At 38.1% G+C, this 15,000-nt stretch overlaps 1 protein-coding gene across 5 annotated transcripts in view; it reads right to left on the bottom strand.

The window, feature by feature from the left end:
* LOC138000490 (von Willebrand factor D and EGF domain-containing protein-like) overlaps nt 1-15,000 on the bottom strand; it is a 166,008-nt gene that overhangs the window by 126,582 nt on the left and 24,426 nt on the right. The window lies entirely within an intron of this gene.

Raw genomic sequence — 15,000 nt, 5'->3', positions numbered from 1 at the left:
CCAGTTAATTGTAAAATTGGTGTTGTTGTCTTCGAGTGTCCAGATATGTTTTGATAGTTCCGTGCTGTTTGAATAATTTTTGTTCCGAAAAGAATGTTTGTGCTGTCTTTTGAGGGAAATCTCTCCGTGGCATCCTTGCGTGACCTGTTTACGTGGATGCATTAGAAACCTGGGGCATTCATTTGCCTGTTTTGTGATTACTTTGCCATGAAGTTTTTAGTTTCATTAAAAATATGTATACATATTGAATTAGTCTTTTTGGAGGCAATCTCACTGTTGCATCCTTGGGTGACCTGTTTACTCAGATGGAATAGGAAAACAGTGGCATTCATTTGCCTGTTTTGTGATTCTTTTGTCATTAAGTTTTCAGTTTTATCAAAAAGGAAATATTATTGAATTAGTCTTTTTGAAGTCATCTCTCTGTTGCATCCTTGGGTGACCTGTTTACCTGGATGCAATAGAAAACTGGGGCATTCATTTGCCTGTTTCGTGATTACTTTGCATATGCCATGAAGGTTTTAGTTTCCTTAAAAATATGTATACATATTGAATTAGTCTTTTTGGAGGCAATCTCTCTGTTGCATCCTTGGGTGACCTGTTTACCTGGATGCAATAGAAAACTGGGGCATTCATTTGCCTGTTTCGTGATTACTTTGCATATGCCATGAAGGTTTTAGTTTCCTTAAAAATATGTATACATATTGAATTAGTCTTTTTGGAGGCAATCTCTCTGTTGCATCCTTGGGTGACCTGTTTACTTGGATGCAATAGAAAACTGGGGCATTCATTTGCCTGTTTCGTGATTACTTTGCATATGCCATGAAGGTTTTAGTTTCCTTAAAAATATGTATACATATTGAATTAGTCTTTTTGGAGGCAATCTCTCTGTTGCATCGTTGGGTGACCTGTTTACTTGGATGCAATAGAAAACTGGGGCATTCATTTGCCTGTTTCGTGATTACTTTGCATATGCCATGAAGGTTTTAGTTTCCTTAAAAATATGTATACATATTGAATTAGTCTTTTTGGAGGCAATCTCTCTGTTGCATCCTTGGGTGACCTGTTTACTTGGTTGCAATAGAAAAACTGGAGCATTCATTTGCCCGCTTTGTGATTACTTTGCCATTAGGTTTTTTGTTTCATTTAAAAAATATATTGAATTAGTCTTTTTTAAGATAATCTCTCTGTTACATCATAGGGTGACCTGTTTACCTGTATGCAATAGAAACACTACGAAAGAAACTTATACGCAAAGCCACGGTAATAACACGATTTGGTGATCATCCTGGCATAAAAGGATACGTCAAGTAAAAAAATTAAATATCGACCTATGTCTTTGTATCCTCTATCGGCGATCTTTCGTGTTTGTTTGTTTTCGTCCCCTTCTTTTCGGAATACAAAGCAAGGTCACACTGTTTCAATTTGTAATGCAGTCCCACGGTCCTTGACATTACAGCGTGCCATAATGAAGCATAAACGTACATACACACACACACTTAAATGACCACTCCCCGTAGGGGCTTTTCAGGCCCAATGAACACAATCACGTCAGAACCGAAACGAGGAACAATTTCAACCAGATTCCAGAACGTGTCTTGAATCCGGCAAGCACTGAGCCGCACTGCCTCCGACAAGGAGTGGATAACTGTGGTGGACCACCTTGGAAGCGCCCTTCATTAAATCCATTTTCGAAAGGCGACTTCCACAATGACTTAAAGGGCGATAATGTTCTTCTCGAGAAATGAAATGACAGCTACAATCCCATTGTAATTGTCTTTGGGAAAAGCACGTTGATCGGCGCCCCACAAAAAGCAAGGAAACAAATGTTGGCGAAAGACCGGAAAAGTTACCTTCGAAGGTACCCGAACGTGGCACCAGGGATTGTTTCTGCCGCTGGGACCTGCAGCATTGCCAGCGATGTATATTCTCTGGCAAAGTTCATCGATTTCCTTTATGAAAAAGCAGTTTTGACTTTGGAAGCGCCTAACGCCTCTCTTGGCTAAAAATCGCGCTCTTAGATTCAACCCTAACGAGAGGCCATCCATTGCAGAACTCGTTAGATGCATGTAACTGTTCAATAAGTTGATAATTTTGATTGAAATGAGTGTTATTTTAATTATGGGGCGCATTCCGTTTGTGAACTTCTCCAGTACTTAATTTTACTTCACATTTTTCGCAAATAGACTATCTTCTGTGGTATAAGTTCAAGTTCAAGTTCAATTTATTTCACACTATTTACATTGTAAGTTCACAGATACAAATTAAAACAACAACAGATCCTCTTCATTAGTTATTTAAATAACATAAAAACAGAGATAATACTCTATTAAATGTGAGTGGTGACCAAAGTAGCAACTGCTTTCGAGTTGGCCACCACCTACTTTAGAATAAGCAAAAAAGAAAAACACATTGAGCATAATGAACGTGGAATCTATGACTAGCATAATATTTTTTAAAGATATATTGAACCATGGACTATGTATATTAAAATTAAATTAATAAAATAATTAAAGAATTAAATAAGGAAATAACAGGAAGACGTAAAGGGACAAACAAGCAGAAAGCACTAAGCAAACCAGCAGCAAGCAGACAAACCAATTAAGGAATGAAGCATTTTTAAGTACTTAACTGAAAGAACATATCTCTTTTGATTGGCAAGAGATTAAATGGGCTTTGTAGAGTTTCTTAAATTGGTTTGGGCTTTGTAATTATTTTAGCATCAAGGGGACAGTTTCCCAAGAAACAGAAGCAGAGTACTTAAAAGTTAATTTACCCATGTTGGTCCTAACTTTTGGACGGTAAAAATTGAGTTTAGTTGAGTTTCTTGTGGTATGAGAATGAAGAACTGTCACAGGTGTTAGGAAATTGTGAAATATGGAGGGTGCAGAGGAAGGATTGTTGTATAATTTATGTGCCAATGAACAAGTTTTAATTTTGATAACATTTTCAAATAAGAATATCCAGTGTTTGGTAGTATGGGAGGGCCGACTCTCGTTTGTTGGCGAAGAAGATACTACGAAGTGCTTTGTACAGCTCTTCCTTAAATTAGTTTTAAGGTGCTATAAAGCTGAAGGAAGAATTTTCAGTTCACGCTTTCAAGCTTTTACTTGTCGTAAATAGGTGATTGTTTTAAAATTAAACGCATTTTAGTTTTTCTCGTGTGCGTGCATATATTTTAATAATTCTCAGATATTTATCTCATTAAAACTTTTATTGCCCCTTATTCAGTAAAATTTCAGTTTATTAGGTCTTCTACGAGTGTTTTCTAAGCATTTTTTTACTTAAACAACTACAGTTTAACACTTTCAAATGTAGCCCTGTAACAACGAAACAGAATGGGAGTAGAACAGTCCATAACGGAAGGTTCATTTTCAGACTATGAATACAGAAGAAAAGTGAAGTTATACTTTGCTCCCGGTACAATGGTAAATTGATTTTATAGTATTCCTACTATTCGTAAGCACTCTTCAAGGACTCTTAAACGCGTCTTAAACCACAAATCTCAAGCCAGGGGATTTAAGAAACTTTATGTATTACATTAAAGACGTCTTTTATCTTTAAGTAGTATTTAATGAGTTCCTGAACACAGGTATATGTATACTGCATTAACCTGTTACTTGGCGATTTCTTTAAGGAAATTTAAGGGTTGGATCTTTAATTTAATATTACATTTACAAATTATTAAAAATGGTTCATATGGGGGCGGAAACTTAACACTTCACATTACACTCTATTCAGTTAACGGATTAGGAGTTGCTTGCTGAATCATTTTACAAGAAAAATTAAAATCAAGGTTAATCGACGTTTCGATGTATCAAACATCATTCCCAAGATTGAGGTCGTTTATGCTAATATCAAAGTTGTTAAGAGAGAGTTGAAGATTTTGAATGTCTAATATGTGCATTCCAAGTGCTTGATGTTATGTAAATATTTTAGTTGAGCATCAGTGAATAACTTCGCGCGGATGGAGTCTGACTCGAGTCTGATTCACTGATGCTTAACTAAAATATTTACATAACATCAAGCACTGTGGAATGCGCATATTAGATACTAAAAATCTTCAACTCTCTCTTTACAACTTTTACGTTAGCATAAACGATCTCAATCTTGAGAATGATGTTTGATACATCGAAATATCGATTAACCGTGATTTTAATTTTTCTATTCAGTTAAGTCTGTTTAAATATAAGTGCTACACGGCCAACGTTTGCAAAAACGTAATCGTTCCTTGTACCTGTACATGTCAGGTCATTGCCGTGACTTTAACATCTTCAGTTCCCACGGCCTGCTCCCGTCTGACCTTGTAGCTCAGTCGGTAGAGCAGCGGTGATCTAACCCGAAGGTCATGGGTTCAATTCCCACCCTGTTCAGAGTTTCTCTCTGTCCTTGTGTGGGCCCATTTCCACCAGTAGGGCTAACGCTCACATGGTTCATATGGGGTGGAAACATAGCACTTCACATTACACTCTAATCAGTTAAGTCTGTTCAACTATAAGTGCTACACGGCCAAAGTTTGCAAAATGTAATTCTTCCTTGTACTTGTACATGTTCATTCACGTGACTTTAATATCTTCAGTTCCCACGGCCTGCTCCCGTCTGACCTTGTAGCTCAGTCGGCAGAGCAGCGGTGATCTAACCCGAGGGTCGTGGGCCACCCGCTACCCGTAGAAAAGTGCTGCCGTTCTGAATCTGTGGTTACGCCTTCTGTGTGTCATCTCGAGAACGTGACCAGTTATGTTTGCGGACTGGAAAACATTCGCGGTATAGCCTGGTTTACACTGCGACATAAGCATAAGCATAACAAAGTTCACACATGTTGCATAAGCATAAGAGAAGTGACATACGCAAGCGCAGTTAACTCCAGAAAAAAACTCGCTGGAGAATGGGACGAGCAAAGTTTCCAAAATGACGGACGAAGAAGAAATTCTCCTCCTACGATTACTCCTTCTGCTTTATAGAAGAAGATGACGGCGACAGGAAAGAGAACGAAAAAACAGACTGAAGAGGGCCTGTTTGGTATTTTCTAAGGGATATTTTCCGAAAGAGGAACGAATAAGGAGAGTCCGGAACTGCAACCAGCGGACTAAGACGTTCATTTATGGCGATTTCTCGCATAGGCAGGGATATTGCGAACCGCCCCAACAAGTTTCTCGTAAAAAAAAAAAAAAAAAAAAAAAAGCAGTATCTTCGGGCGCCTTCTTTAGGCACTATTAACGTAAACATCGGCACCAACACCATCAGAAAATTTTCATGCACATTCAGGTTGAAAGCCTCAAATATTTTTGTCAGTCAGAAGATTAAAAAAAGGTTCAGCTTGATCATAAACGCTAACATCTATTTTGTGAGCTTTTCGTTTTTCTAGTCAATTTTAGGTTTTTACAAATGAAGAAACTCAATCCTAATATATAAGTCTTGTTTGATAAACGTAGTGCAAAGTCCTATAGATGTCAAGTGCAATCCATAGCCTGATTCTCAAATGGTCCAGATTGCTCGTGTCACGCACTCATCTCCCTTTCCCGACGGGAAACGATGGCAACGATACAAGGAATTTCTTTGAGCCTCAAAATCAATATATATTGTCTTAAAAAAAACAGAAAAACGGGACGGTGAAATCTTCCCCTTCAGCGTTACCAGATAGTGTACAAAATAATCTCTAACATATTTCAAGCCAGTTTTTCAGAAAAATCTTTTTTTTTTTTTTTAATTAATGTCTCAATTTTTTTCACCTACAGGTGTTTTTTTCCTTTTTTTAATTTGAAAGACAAACATTTTAAATTTATTTAAGCTAACATTCAAAAAATAAAAAAAATTAAAAAAATTACCGGACGGAAGCAGATATATAAACGAGTAAAGTTGCAAAATCAGTAAAAAATGAGGGGGTTACAAAATCAACGTTTACGCATGCCTCACCCACTCATTCGAGTCCGCCCGCAAGTGAAGCTACATGCCAACACAAACGGATTTAAATGACTATTAAACCGTTTGTGTACAATTTTCGTAGTTTTCGTGAATAGGAGCTATTTATATTCCATAAATATAGGAATTAGAAGAAAGGTGAGCGAAATTAGCGGTATTTGTTTATTTCTGGTGACCCAATTTTGAATCATGAGGTGACGCGAGAGGCTTTTAGAATTGCGTGTGTTGCTTTATCGCATCTGACGGATAGCACCTCATGTTATAACTATTTGTCCCGCAATAGGTCACATATACACGGCACTGGAAACGAGGACTTCAAAAAGCTTTGCGAAACTAAAAATAGATGTTAAAGAACTATGATGGGGTAACCTGCGATCAGGCGCACTTTTCCTTAGACATGGTACGAAAAGCATCTTTTATTTGCATCTCAAATATTCGAGTTTAAATAAAGTTTATTGTACTGTTGATTGCGCCTGATGATGACATGAAGAATTCGGGCTTTTTCTGCCATTTTATCTCGAAATTATTTGTTTTTTGATGGTTTGAACAGAGAAACCGCACCAACTGTCAAGCAGGTTGGCAGAAATAGGTTTGATTGCAAATTATTCTCTCGTGGGCTCGTTAGGAACAAGCCAATGAGAAGCGTCTGATATCTAACACTTTTTTTAGCTGTGACGAAAGAAAATGACGAAAGAAAAGGACACCATTCCATAACGTAAGAGTGCGATTTCGAAGATTATTTGTGAAAACTTACAATTGGTCTGAAAATATGTCCTCTTCCAAAGAGTTTTCCGACTCAAGTACGGAAGAGTATCTTTCGGACGATTCGGAATGCCTGGATTTTCAAGAAATAGAGACGGAGCAACGAGAAAATCAAGAACTTTTATCAGAAAGTTCGACTGCCGACAAAGAATCAGACAGAGAATTGCAAGCCTATATGGACGAGCCTCTCACTGATAAAGAATGGTTAAAAAATTATAGACAACAAAAAGAAGAAAAAAAACAAGCAAGAAGAAGTTCTTGAGAAGCGGCTGCAGACGAAACCAGCGGACTTCAGCCCTCGGATCGCTACCAGAAGGAATCTTATGCATGCCGATTCTTTTTTGTTTATTATTAGAGTTGCTGCATCCATAAAGCACGCACTTTTCACCCATTTTCTCTGTGTTCTCCGCTAATATTCACACATCCCAACAACTCAAGGTTGCACGATGTCCTTTTCTTACGTCACGCTCGATACTTTGGCCGAGTGGGGGACTAATGCGAACGATAGGTGAAAACATAGTCAAGACAACCTCCACTTTCAGCTCTCCTAAAAAAAGCCCGGATTCAATATTTTTGAATTTTTTTTTCGAAAATAAGTTCTTGAAAGATGTCAAAATCTACCAAAAAAACAATAAGTTGAAGGGTTAGGGGCACTTTAAGAAATTGCACCAGGCGTACTTTTTAGCGCCCTGTCTCAAGAAAAGTACGCTTGATCGCAGGTTAATGATGGGACTGTTATCTCATCCTCTCTTGAGCTTATGTAGTAATTAAGATGCGTGCTCGTTCGATTATGATTTCAGACCAAATTGCTCTCTTAGTTCAAGTGCCATTATTAATCAAGGATAAAAAAAGCATTGCTGAAAAAAAGTCTTTTTTTTTATTTGACTCGAGACAAGACAAATGGAATAACCTAAATGACACCAACTTATGCCGCAATAATTCTAATATATATTTTATAGAAATGACAAGGAGTAGAAAAAATTAAGTCTTGCTGGGTTGCTTTCTCTGTCGACTTTGAGTTGACGAACTGTTCAGAGAAAGGCAAACGAACAAGGGTTAAGATTTCCTGGGAGCAATTTTTGCTCAAATTAAGTTCAAATGGTGTTATTTTGATAAAGATTACAGTAACTCATGTTTTAGCCGCAACGGCAAAATGGACTTCTTTACGTCAGAGACAAGGCCGCTACGTTAAAGTAGTCAAAACAAGGACTGCTGGCACTGACTGACGTTTCGACAACTTGAACAAAAGTCATCTTCAGAGTCAAGTGACTGTTGAAAATTCAAGCGAATGTGGTGATGCTTTGGTCTGTGTTGTGATTGGTAGTGGGAAAAGTTCTGTGATTGGTTGTGATGGTGGTGAGTGCTCACAGCGACGGCAGCCGGAAGTAATTCAGGCACTAACTTTATTTCCTCTTGACGGCAGAAGTCGGCCGTCATCAGTTCTTAAGCTCGGTAATATCAAATTAGATCGTGAAGCAATCAATAACGAGAGTTATGCATGCCAATTAGTTAAGTATTATTTTTGATGATGATCATTCGTTGTCTCACCATATGAGCAAAGTATGTACTAGACAGCTTTCCTCGGCAATAAGTGCCTTGAGGCATTTTGGTCCCCTCATTTCCAAATGCACTATAATTGTACAAATCTTTAAGGCTTTGATTCAGCTTTGTTGCTCGATTTGGGAAGGGTTGAGTGATTTGTCGAGTATAGAACCTACCAAAAGTTGCAAAAACGTGAATCTAGGGGGATTCTGTAAGCTAGCTATGAAAAAAGTCGAACCTTGCTTCTTAGCACTAAAATGGGATCAACGCACTAACACTGAGAAGCAAAATGTAAAAAGCCATAGTGATGTTTCAAAAGTTCCTTGACGGGTTAGCCCCTGTGCACTTGCTACTACCACTACCACTACCACTACCACTACCACTACCACTACCACTAGGGTAAGGAGAGATGAGGAGAGATGTTAATTGTGCATGCGTGGAATTGAAGGGATATTTTAATTAATAGGTCTTGAGCATGGACGGTACAAAACGTGGACCCCTCAGCATCGCAAACACAATGAAAACCGCTAAAATGTTGTCCCGGGTAGGCGAGTTGTCCCTAGCAGAGCGTTTACAAGGCAGCTAGAGTTACCCTAGGGCTGGGGTAACCCTAGCACTCAGATAGGATTACCCTAGCGCCAGGGTAACCTTAACTGCCTTGTAAACACGTAGATGAAAAAAAGAAGAAATGTATGAGTGCTAGGGTAACCCTAGCACTAGGGTTACCCTAGCAAGAGGGTTACCCTAGCACTCATACATTTCTTCTTTTTTTCTTTTCCATTGGATAGCAAGGGGAATAAAAATATCAATTAAGGTCTAAAATAGATTATTTACTTCCGGTAACAATACTAAATATAAGCTCTGTCGAAACAAAATCTGTGGCCTAATGATAATATTGCAAATATGACGAAAACTTGGGAAGGAATTAAATAAAAAAACTATGCCTTCAAAATGCTTAAGTGCAGCCGTTAGTTAAAGCTTAAGACCCCACAAAAAACAACAGTGTGATCAGGAACCCACCGCGTATACCAGACATATTCAACAAGCATTTTGCATCGGTGGGCGATATTTAGCTAGCAGGCTTTCCTCGATGCAACATAGTTACGTTGATTTTCTTGCTAAATCAAAGTCACCCCAGTCATCGTGTTATTTTCCGACCAGTAACAGCTTCAGAAGTGGAAACAGAAACTCTTTCTATTCCTAATAAGAAAACTTACGGTCTTTATTCATGTCCGACGCTATCACCAAAATATGTAATTGACGTTATAAGCCTGCCTCTTGCGACACTTTTAAATGTTTCTGTTTCCCAAGGAGTACACCCGGCCAAGCTAAAATTATCAAAAATAGTGCCAGTGTAGCGACGAGCTTGATGTGAATAATTATAGAACTATATCACTTTTATTCAATTTTAACAGAATTGTCGAAAAGTTAATAATGTATTCGAAGATGATCTCTTTTATTGAAGAAAATGGATTACTCTATCAGGTACAATATGGCTTTCGTAAATCACATTCTACACAACATGCAATTTTGGATATTATTAATACAATACAAACTAATATGGATAAACTCCTTTTCTCGTGTGGTATTTTTATTGATTTGAAGAAAGTATTTGATACGGTTAACCACGGTATATTATTAAACAAATTGGACCATTATGGTTTCCGTGGAGTAATTAATGATTGGTTTTCTTCTAATTTAAGTAACCGAACGCAAACAACATAACTTAAATGTCATTTTTCTAACAAGGCTGTAATTACCTGTAATTACCTATGGGGTGCCTCAAGGGTCTGTCTTGGGACCGCTCCTGTTTCTTTATACGTAAACGACATGCAGTACTGCTCGGACAAATTCAATTTCTCAGTACCTCTTTGCTGATGACACAAATATCCTCTATGCCGATAAAGACATTAAATCTCTTGAAACCCTTGTAAACTGTGAACTTCGTAAGGTATGTAACTGGCTAACAGCAAACAGGTTAACCCTCAACATTAAAACATCTAATTATGTTATTTTTCGACCTTATCAAAAGCAACTAGCGTTCAAACCGAAACTTTTAGCATATAATAATGTCGCAATAGTAGCAAGAATCATAAATACTGTAGGAAACAGACAACTTTTTTGAAAGACATGTTTCGGCATGCTTCTGCCATCATCATTTTAATGAGTTCCTAAAGTGTGAACAGTTATAAAGTCTACGGGTAGATGAAAAAATTATTACATGACGTAATACAAAAGCGGGTACTAATAACAGCGTGACACCAAACATCAAGGTGTAAACTAAAACGTGAGAAAAGTGTTGTAATGCTGCAATTGTTTGTTAAGTTCAGGTTTGATCTTATTTATATAAAAAAGCTTCTTTGAGTTTTAAACTAATTGAGTTGCTGGCAGAATCCAGAATACTAAAGCACGAAGGGGAGTATTTGTTCTTACATAAAGGGGATGTGTTGAAATGCTTAAAAATATGCGAGTTTTTATCGCTTTCCGTGTGTTCCTTTATCCTGGTAGAAAAGTGGCGACTAGTTTCGCCAATATAACGGGATTACAACCCGCACAAGAAAATTGGTAAACTGCCATGGATTTTAGAGCAACAGGAGTACGATCTTTAACACTAAACATGTTTTTAATTTTAAATGAAGTGAAAACTAATTGAGATAGTTAGGTCAGATTTGCAAAAGCGCTTAGTAAGTTGTCGGATTTTAAGTTTCGCTATTTTGGAATAATGGCCGACAAAAGGGAGTTTGAAATAACGTGTATTATTGTCATCATTAGTGTTCCGGCTTTTTTGAGAAAAAGACCCGTCAAGATACCGCTTGAAAGTTCTGTCAATAATGTGCTGAGCAAATCAGTTAACCTTGAATGTAAAGATTCTGTAAAATACCTTCGGGTCTTAATAGACTGCAGTTTAAGCTGGAAATTTCATATTGAGCACATCCTGGTCAAAATAAGTAGATTAGATGGGATTATTGCGAAACTTAGGCATTTTGTGCCACAAAATACTCTTCTACGCATTTATCAATCTTTAGTTTTGCCCTACATATCTTATGGACAGACTGCATGGGGTCTTGCAAGCAAATCCTACCTGACGAAAATTATAGTCCTTCAAAAACGAGCACTTAGATTTATATTTTCTGTTGAGAGATGTAAACATGCAGTCCCCTTTGTTTATTGATGCCGATATTCTACCACTAAGTTTTCTTTATTTCAAATCCGTCTGTTGTTTAATGCATGATATACGAACTCGGAAGGTACCCAGTAACATATTAAACCTATTCAGCGACACACACCTCGGTCTTCGTCAGCAAATTAATTCTATATTAAGAAATCTAGGTAAGAAATCCAAAAAAAGAGCTTTCTAAAGAGTAGGAGATAAAATTTGGAATGAGAAGCCAGCATCATTAAGAGAGCTCCCAAAAAAAACACTTCCAAACGAAACTCCACCTTTTCCTTCTTGATATTCTTAAAAAGCATGGTGACTTTATTGATATTTCCCAAATTACCTCTGCTCTAAAAATGTACAAGTAGAATTTGATTTCTTCATTCAAACATATCTCGTAAGAGTCATTGAACTTGTAATTATGCTAATAATTTAAGTTGACACAATCTGTGCAAGTAATTATGTAAGTTTAGTAATTACTTATTCTTTTCATTGTAATCTTTTAGTGTGAATGTTCCGCCCAGATTACCAAATGCTATTTGTGGACCAGTCCTTTTGCGTTGTATATTTTCAATTATTCTTTAAATAAAGTTGAAGTTGAAGTTGAAGTTGAAGTTGGTTAAAAGAATTGTTTCCTACAACATTCCAAGTTCTTGGCCTTTTTCATTGAATGATTTCGAATTTATTTTTTTGTTGCGCGACATTGAAAACTGTCTGCAGTTTGAGGATACGAGAAGCGAAATGAGTAACAGGGCAGGCTCTAATCTTCTGCGTAACAAGATCTAGACTGCTCGCAGTCCGTTCTGAGTCAGTCGAAGCGCCCGCTTTAGTCAGTCTTGCAAGCGAGCCGAGGGGAGAATGGTGATAGAGCGAGATGAAATTATAGCGAGAGGTTGGTCGCTCTAGCATCATTCTCCCCTCGGCTCGCTTGCGTCACCAAAGCGGGCGGTGCAACCTACTCAGAAGGAACTTCGAGGAGTCTAAACAAGATCATACCGCACATCTTAATTCCTCCATCCGCGCAGTTCCTAGCACTTTGACCACAATCCCTTGCGTTTCAAAAAAAAAATGTGTTCTCCCGATTAGAGAGCTGCCTCGTTCGTTCGCTTCAGGCTCACTCACTGCTGCTGCAACTGCATGCTGTAACTGCATGCTGTAACTGCACGCTACATCTCGCCATCCATGCCTTCTGGATTTGTTTACATTCAGGTTACTACTAAGACTAATATTTAGATTTAGCCCAGCCTAAAAGCGGAGCTCCTAGGTTATTTATTCTTACAAGAAGTTTCCTGGCTTGAGCTTGCGATCCAACGGTCAATTAAAAAAAAAAAAAAAGGCTAACCTCGAGGATTTCTAAACCTGTTCTCTACGCTCTGGTATCCGGTCGAAGTCATGAGGGGGAAACCCTATTAACGGGGTTTGACTGTATACCGAGAGAAAGTTCAAAAGAAAGGCTGTCTAAAACCTGTAGAACAGGATTTGAAACATCTGGGTGATAATCAACTATGGAAATGGCGATCGTACGCGAATGTATATTGTGGCACACCAACCTCGATTTCTAGATGTTGTTTTCTAGTTGCCGCTCTAAAATTGTTTGAAATTGTTTCCCTGATATTTTTCTTTCCTTTAGCGTAGGTTTGGGAGTGAAAAATCATCTCGAACAGTCTTTAAACTGCGACTCATTTGCATAAACATTACGTTAGGGCCGTTGCATATGGTCTATACAGTTGCCATGCTAAAACTTGGTAGATGATTGGTTTATTTTGTTCACAATTAACATAACAAATTTGGAGACAACCGGAAGTAACATTTTTTTCAAGACGCTTTATGATTTTTGGGTCCGTTTGGACCCAGAGGTCGCCCGGAGACCGGAAATCAGATTTATTGATTAGTGTTTCGAAACTATAACCTTAGTCTAACCCAACCTAACGAACATAAACAATTTAAAAAAAAAAAATCACCAGTCTGTACACTTTGGATAACCATTTCTTGATTTGTCCCAAGTAAAATGCAACGCAAGTTCAATTTATTTCACACTATTTTCATAAGTTCAAAGATATAAATTAAAACAATAACAGATTCTCTTCATTAGTTAATTAAATAACATAAAAACGGAGCTAATACTATATTAAATGTGTGCGGTGACCAAAGTAACAACTGCTTTCGAGTTGGCAAATTAATTTATTGTTAATTAGTATATTGTGTCCTAAAAAGTACTTACGACAATTAGACTTTCGAAAAGTACTTTGTTTAATTTATCTAGTTTGGATCTATCGCGATTTCATCGCTCTCTCGGACGCTTCGCAATCCAAAAAGGATGTTTCTCTCGCTTTCCTTTTCCAGTCTTTTCATACTGCAAAACAGGTGAAGGTGACTCTAGACTCGTTTACTCCTGAGTGTGCTTGTGCATGTACTTTCTCTTGGGACTTTCAATGGTCCCAAGAGAACTGGAAACAATGCTTATGCAATTTTTTGGAGGGATAAACAAAGAGTATTATGGTATTCTTGATACTGGTTAATTATAACGAAAGACATTGATCAACTATCCATACCCTATTAATAATATTCATTAGTCCTCATGCATAGTATATAATCACGCCTTGATTATTCATAGTTGTCAGTTTTGCCTAACTTTGGTTGGAATAGTTTAAAATATGCCCGAGCGTCCGTCCACAGTGAACAAACCTGCAATACGGTCCAGCAAATTTTACAGCCCCTTCAAGGCTCTGTGGAGCAGGTTGCTCCACCAACCACGTCTTCATCACAAACGGGTGCAACTTCAAGAACCACCGCGAGCGGTAACAATGCGTCCCAAAGTTCTTCTCAAGAAAACACAACTGGGTCGAATATGACGAACGACTCGACGGTGACCCTTGAGGAATTCAGCTACAATGTTTTAGTTTTGCATTCTAACCGCGATTTGTTGGTTGTTTCTTGTTACCCAACGTTGTATTTCCTTGGTTATGCTTTTCCTGTTACTCGGGAGCCGGCTTTCTTTTTTAGACTTCGCGATGGGAGCACGTGGTCGGTAATTTATTCCATTGGACTCGCCAGGATACGGTTCTTTTAATGTTAGGCGATAATCGGTTGTTTTATATTATGTTTTGCTGTTGCACTCGTTTGTTTTCTTTTCTTTGTTTGTTTCTTATGAATTTGGGTTGCTATATATCTGGGAGCTGTTTTGCTACTTGTTTTGCCAGTTGAGGACCGACGATATTATTTACGCTGTTTGCACTTATTGTTTCTTGCTTGTCCCTTGAGAGGGGCGTGGGTCGTGAGGCTTTGGTCAAGGTCCATTGTGGCTTGACAGTGGTGTTTGGTTTTGTTTGTCTGGCCGCATAGTTGTGCGGACCGTTTGAGCAATGCGTCGAGGACCTCTGCTTTGTGCCACGAGGTGGTGTAAAAAAAAAATAATAATAAATATTTAAAAAAAAAGAGAAAAAAAAAGGGAAAAATCGGTCGAGGACCGATGTAGCGGTGCGTCGGGAAATTTCGCCCTGTGCCACGAGGTGGCGTGAAAGGAAAAAAAAAAAATTCGGTCGAGGACCGTTTGTGCAACAAGTCTTGGATTTTTGTTCTTTGTCGCTTTGTCCCACGAGGTGGAAGGCGACGAAAAAAAAAAG

The sequence above is a fragment of the Montipora foliosa genome, chromosome 4, assembly GCF_036669935.1.
Source record: "Montipora foliosa isolate CH-2021 chromosome 4, ASM3666993v2, whole genome shotgun sequence".
NCBI lineage: Eukaryota > Metazoa > Cnidaria > Anthozoa > Scleractinia > Acroporidae > Montipora > Montipora foliosa.
Note: the sequence above shows the minus strand (reverse complement) of the source record. Positions and strands in the feature narration are given on the sequence as shown.